We start from the raw sequence: 6,729 nt of genomic DNA on the forward strand, positions 1-6,729 counted from the left end.
TGTAAAGCTTCCCTCTCGCTGACCTCCCTTTAAATAAGAATGTCAACCACCTGAACAACAACATACTGATTTTTTCACCAGTGAAACTCACAGGGTTAACATCAGTAGCAACCAATTGTTGTCCAATTTTCTTAATGAATTTTTCTTTCCAAATTTCTTCACTTATTATAGTATAAGGTGATCCTGAGTCTTCAAATATCTTGACAGATACACCCCCTATGGATATGTCACACACAGATTTCCCTTTCCCAGAGCCATCTGAGACATTTAATACAAAATTTCCCTGCAAGCTCTTCACGCATTCCCATCTCAAATTTTCATTTTTTACCTCGGTATCCGTCTAACTATCCTCCTCCCTTACACACTTAACGTTGCCTTTCCTTCTCCTACAAACTTTACTAAAATGTCCTATTAATCTACAAATACTACATTTCTTTTTAGCTGCAGGACATTATTTTCTGAATGCCAAGTGCGCTTTGCTGTTGCAACGAAAACAACTTGTTGCTTCTGGTTTTCTTTCCTTCCAGGTGCTTCTTTGCAGTTGACTTTGATCTCTGCCCACGTTCTGTTGATTTTGACCTAAGCCCATGCTCAGTACCTTGAAAATACCCCCAGTACCCTTGTCAGACTCTTTAAGTTCCATAGCACTTCTGTCAGACATTTCTGCCTTCCTTACTATAGTTAACACATCTTCCAACGGTGCATCCCCATTGACCCACAAGCGCTCTTGAATCGCCGAATTATTAATATGCATGACTAACTGATCACGTAAAAAGTCATCATGTAGACCTCCAAATTTGCAATCAATAGCCAGTTTCTTAAGATCATCAATGTACTCATCCACAAGCTCCCCTTTGTTCTGTTTCCTTTGAAAGAATTTATAACGAACAACATCAATGCAAACTTTTGGTGCAAAATATTTATCTAGATCTTTCATAGCTGCCTCAAAAACATATGCATCTTCACTTGCGATCATTTTTTGCATACGAGTGTATGTTTTTAGCCCCACTGGCCCCAGAGAATGTAACAAAAGTCTCTTCATTTGATCTGCTTTCATTTTGCCAGCCTCATCCACAGCCTTGATGTAATTCACAAAATAATCTTTCCACTCCAGCCATTTCATTGATGGATGTGGACCAGTTGTCCAAAATGCATGTGGAGGGCCAATAGTGACCTCCTCAACCTCGTGATCACCTTCTTCCATGCAATTACTCCAATACCAGGGATTTTTCCTGCCTTAATGTTCTCCTGTGCAGAAAAACAAAATGAAGTGTAGGATATTGCAATTTCTCAAGGTATTTGCATTCAGTCTATACCGAAGGCGAACTGTGGCAGCCCTAATGAGTATGGATATTAAATAAATAACAATTTAAAAAAACACCCCCAACTATCTCACCTCTTCAAATCTTCTTAGTATGACCAGTACTAGTTCTTTAAATGGTTCATATGAGTTTCTGTCAATGTAAAATCCAAACTGAAAAGGGCTCCGGTTGTCCCCCGACGTCAGAGATGCTGTGCCCCCGATGCTGAAACAATTTGCAAATCTAAGATGGCCGTCATGCAAGGTCATGCTGCGTGACCTCGCGTAATGATGTGATAAGCTCCACACTCTCTTGGTTTCTTTTGCCCATGTCACAACTTACTGGAAAGACGTATCTCACGCTTGAGTTCCAGAATACTACCGCCGCTCGAAACATGCGGCCGACTGGAAGTTTCTCCAATGTCTTCCCTGTTCACCACGGTCGAAGTAAACCTTTCATTTTGTTTTTCCTTCAGTCTCCTCAGCGCGATTCCAGTAGTGAGCATGGCCGTGAGATGTGGTCATAAAACATGAATTCTTCTCCGAAGATTCCCAATAAGGTCATAAAACATGAATTCTTCTCCGCAGGTTCTCAGTAAAATTTTCCGTCTCCTCCGAATAAATGAAAAAGGAAAACATAGTTCCTTTAGTCATTTTCGGCTTCCTGCATCATCGCGTAGTTCATCCAGTTATCGTCGCCAATTGTTAAAGATACGAGCGCTCCGTAATATATCAAAACAAGCTTTATTGAGCTGGTCATAAAAAGAACAGGCGAGAGCCAGACAGGTCGGCTTCCACTCCAAGACACCGCTAAAGACTCAATATCCTGGACTGGAACCCCGTGATGGAATGCAACCATGCATTCCATGCCTCGCTCGATGCCACACTCCGGTACATAATATAATACTCAACAAAAAGCAGGGGTTCTCGATCCTGTAGAAAATGTGTTGTTGGCAGGCTGCCTAAAGCCAGTCAAAGACCACACTAGGGTTGGTGGGTTTTCAGGGGCACCTCTGAGGTGCCCTCTGAGTACATGTTTTAATAAATCAAACAGTGGCATCAGAGTGGGTTTATTAGGAGGAGTTGATTGGCACCAAACATTCCTGTATTCAGTGAAGCCATCACGGTGCTAGGGAACTCAAGTTGTTGAGTTTTCAGCCCATGTACTCCCTATGACTTCCCTGGCACTTAAATATGAAGAATAGACTTTAATATTGTAGGGGTATATCTGCTCATGCAGATATGCCCACTCCCGAGATATAGGGTACCCTGCTTTAGGACTTGTAAGGCCAGCTAGAAGGGTGACTTAACAGTATTGTTAGATTTCGAGTTAGTGAAGCCTTTACCTGCTGAAGTCCAAAGTTGTGGATTGAGCTGTCCGTCTCCTAGGAGATTCTGAACAGGAGCAAGCAGCTTCCAACTCCCTAGCCAGCAAACCTTGTCTGAGGTTGCTGGGACCTTATATGGTGTGCTAGTGGTTGGCACATGTGTACACTGATTGGTGGTTGTATCTGGTGTTTCTATTGGGTTAGGATTAATGTCCTCATTGGTTTGGATATTTGAGGGTTCTGATAGGCAAAAAGAGTGTGAGCGTGTGTGTTGGGGTGTATTGGGGGTGTCAACGCAGCAGAACCCCACTTTCCAACACTAACCCTTCAAATAAAATAAAAATGCTTTATACAAACTGAACTATTCAAGTGTGAGAAAGTGACCTAGCTAAATGCACGCACCAAAAAATGAATGGCTTGTAGCTCTTTAATTGTGTTGGGTGTCTTATTCTTTTTTTATTACGTGCTCTCCTTACAATTCTAACGCGCACAAATAAATAAAAGAGTAAACTGTCGAATTACAATAATAAATTGACGTGGAACTGAACAAAAGAATCTCTAGCAGCCCCTCAATTTACTATCGTCGAATTCAACTATCTGCACTTGTTCGGGTGAATGCTGAATGTCCCCCGAATCTTGGCCAGCGGACGCTGACCCACATTTCACTTGGCGCCTCGTGCTTGCCGTTGGCCTCTGTCTGCTCATTCCCCCACCTCCATCTGTCTAATTCCGCTCTACTTTACTACGCCAGTAATCGCCCCCCCCCGCCCCCCCCCCGCGAAACCGCATGGGAAGGCTTTTATTTGGTGTATTTTAGGTGTTTCTGTTTCTATTCTATTTATGTAATGTATTGTCTGATGTCTCATCTAACTAAACTTTTTTATTGTTGTTTCCTTTCATTTTTTATTATTTTTAAGGAAAAGCCTTCCAGCTGATTTACTTTAATAAACATCAGAAAGTTAATCAAGTGAAGAGTCAGCAGTTTGCAAAAAAATAGCACCTACTTTGCAATGCAAAGCGCACTTGCAAATGAGTAAAATGTAAAAGTGCCGTTGTATGCAGATTCTAGGACCATGATTTTCTCCAAGCAAAAAAATAAAATAAAATGCGCTAACATATTGTGTACTTTTTGGTTCTATTAAACAGGAACCAACGAGTAAGAAGGGGGTGTTCTTTCATCGGGGGTGTGCATGTTATATCTCACACAGACTTCTATTGTTTGTATTCATGTGGATGGAATTGGGTGGCCCGTGAAACGTGTTTGATTATGTTAACAATGTATTCTTTTTTTTTAAACGAGCGCGTTTGAAAGTATCAAAAACATTTTCCAATTTCTACGATAGAATTTGCTACATTTTCTTGGTTATAATATCTCTGTTGGCGTAGAGTTGGAGCGCCACTCTCCTGTTCCGTGTTTGGGAACAAGTTGAACGCCATCCTCCCATCATCTGGAACCCGGCACAATTTATATTTGAAGTATTGATCAAGGGTGCCATCTTGTGGGTATACCGCAGACTGCGTAACGTCTGGGATTAACACCGTTATGAACAAATAATGTTACTGAAAGGAGAGTCTGACAACCAACCACTTTGACAAACCCAGAATCCGGGTATAAAGCTAATACCTTTTCGTTCCTCTTCAATTGTGACATTTCAGTGCTTTTTCTGTGACACTTTATGACAAATACAACACATATTTAAAATGAGGTAATTTACAGAAATTACCGCTTTTTAGGTTTTGCAATTGAAAAGGTTTTAGCTGTCACGCTAGACTATTGTTTTAAAAAATATATATTTACAATATGCATACATAAATGGCATTACATTTGCGTCGTTCATCCATTGGTCAGTTAAAATGCCATTCACATTTTTCTTGTGCCCACCACAATTTATAGTTTGGGGCATTGGGTCAGCCCCCTTTGAGCCAGTGTTTTGAATTTTCGTGAGTTACGGCATTTTTGCTTGCGATCCATGTGCACATTTGCCATAAAATTAGAGCCCTTCAGTGTTACGGCTGGTAAACCAGTGTGCTGTTTAAAGATTTAAAAAAAAACATGTTTTGAACGTTTAGTTTACCTCCTTTTCAGTATGATACAAGGGAACAAGAGCTTTAAAACATTACAACCCCGGCAGGTGCAACTTCGATGACTTCGACAGGTCATACAGCCCACCCTCAAACACTAAAATGTGGTGGCCATTTTGTGATGCTTTTTTCATGCAAAAGTTAAATAAAAATCAAGACGAATTACTACTACAGTCTGCGCATGTATAGTAATTTACTTTACATTGCTCAACATGAATCAATGTTAATATTCTAATTAAGTTAAAGCAAATACATACAAATCGTGTTTAGTCAAGATCGAGTGAGGTGCCTGCACTTCAAAGATATGCTTAGATCAACTAATGAAATGTCCTGTTGACATATCAAGGTAATGTAATTAATTATACACGTGTGTGACTTTCCGCTGCTTGGTCTGCACTTTAAATATGTGTTCAGCTCATCAAACTCTGCGTTGATGCTGTCAAAACTCCATGTGCTGATAAAACAAGCATTTGTAATGCAATAGGTCTTGCATTCCTGAAAATTTGAGCTATTGGCATTGCATTTTTATTTGCAAGGCCAATAGCTCAAATTTACAGAAATGCGAGACCTAGTGCATTGCGAATGTTTTTTTGTTGCTGGCAGGAGGAAGAGAGGGATGAGGGATGAGGGGCAAGGTTCAGGTCTTTGTTTCCCGAGTTTATGTTTGTCTTTTTGCGAGTTTGTCTCTGCCCTTATGGGCAGCTATGTGTAGAGAGGCTCTTATTCTGCAAGTATTCCCACATTTCCCTTTTCTTTGCTGCATTTTACGCTGTCCATCTGCGCACTTCCCATTGAATTCAGTAGGGCTGCATGTTAGTCAGGTTAGTCACAAGTTTTCCTAAAAATTGAGGAAATTAGTGCGTGTGATTTCGCAAAACTGATTGTTTTCGTTAGCCTATCGTATATTTGGGTGATAGTTTAATCTTGAAAAATGTTCATTAGACTGTAAAATGACAGTAGAGATAATAGCTTGCAAAAATGTTGGCTTTAAAAAACACTATGCTTTTCCTCTGGCTACCAGTGTTGGTTTGAAGGGATATCTTTTTGTAAATCGTTTTACTGCAGTGCCACTTGCAGAGTGTGTATATTTTGATTCAACCTTTGAATATCTCCCATGCATTTTGGCCTCTTACAAGGGAATAGATCTCAAAGTATATTTTGAAATTAGTAGCAACTTGAAAGCATGTATCATTAAAATATCCGCACTGGCACTAATTTGGGCTGGCGATACTGCTATTGGTAGTTATGGGGAGCTCTACTACCGATGGTGAGCGTGATTGCTCTGGGTACTTAAAGTGACTGGGGATCTGGTGCAAATGGTGACTGGATGTAGGGCTATTAATGGTGACTGTTGGGGCACTGGCAATGATGATGACTGAGGATGCTTGTAGTAATGGTGACTGAAAGCACTAGAACTGATGGTGAATGGAAGGCGCAGAGTGATGGTGACTTGAGGCAGGACAGCTGATGGTGACTGGGAGGCACAGAGTGATGGTTACTGGGGCACCAAATCATCCGATGGGGACTGGAGGCAGTGCAGATGATGGTGAATGGGTCACTGGAATTGATGGTGAGTGGAGGCAGTGCAGATGATGGTGAATGGGGTCACTGGGACTGATGGTGACTGGAGGCAGTGCAGATGATGGTGAATGGGGTCACTGGAACTGATGGTGTCTGGAGGCAGTGCTGCTGACAGTGACTGACTTGGAGGCACAGAGAGTGAAGGTGACTGGGGGCACCGGAAATGATGGTTACTGGAGGCAATGGAAATGATGGGAAAGCGGTACTGATGTTGGGTGTGGACCTAGTAGTGATAGAGACTATAAAATAGTGGTGTTGTAACTGGGAGCACTTATGAGGATTATGGGGGAAGTGGTATAGAATGTGATTAGATGCACTGCCCACGATGGTGACTGGGAGGAGGGGGACTGAGAGTGACTGTAGGCATTGTTGCTGTGAATGATTAGGGACAGTGGCAGTGAGGTAACTAGAGACACTGATGATAGTGACGGGGCACTG

Source organism: Lissotriton helveticus, chromosome 3_2 (assembly GCF_964261635.1).
Source record: "Lissotriton helveticus chromosome 3_2, aLisHel1.1, whole genome shotgun sequence".
In the NCBI taxonomy this organism is placed as follows: domain Eukaryota; kingdom Metazoa; phylum Chordata; class Amphibia; order Caudata; family Salamandridae; genus Lissotriton; species Lissotriton helveticus.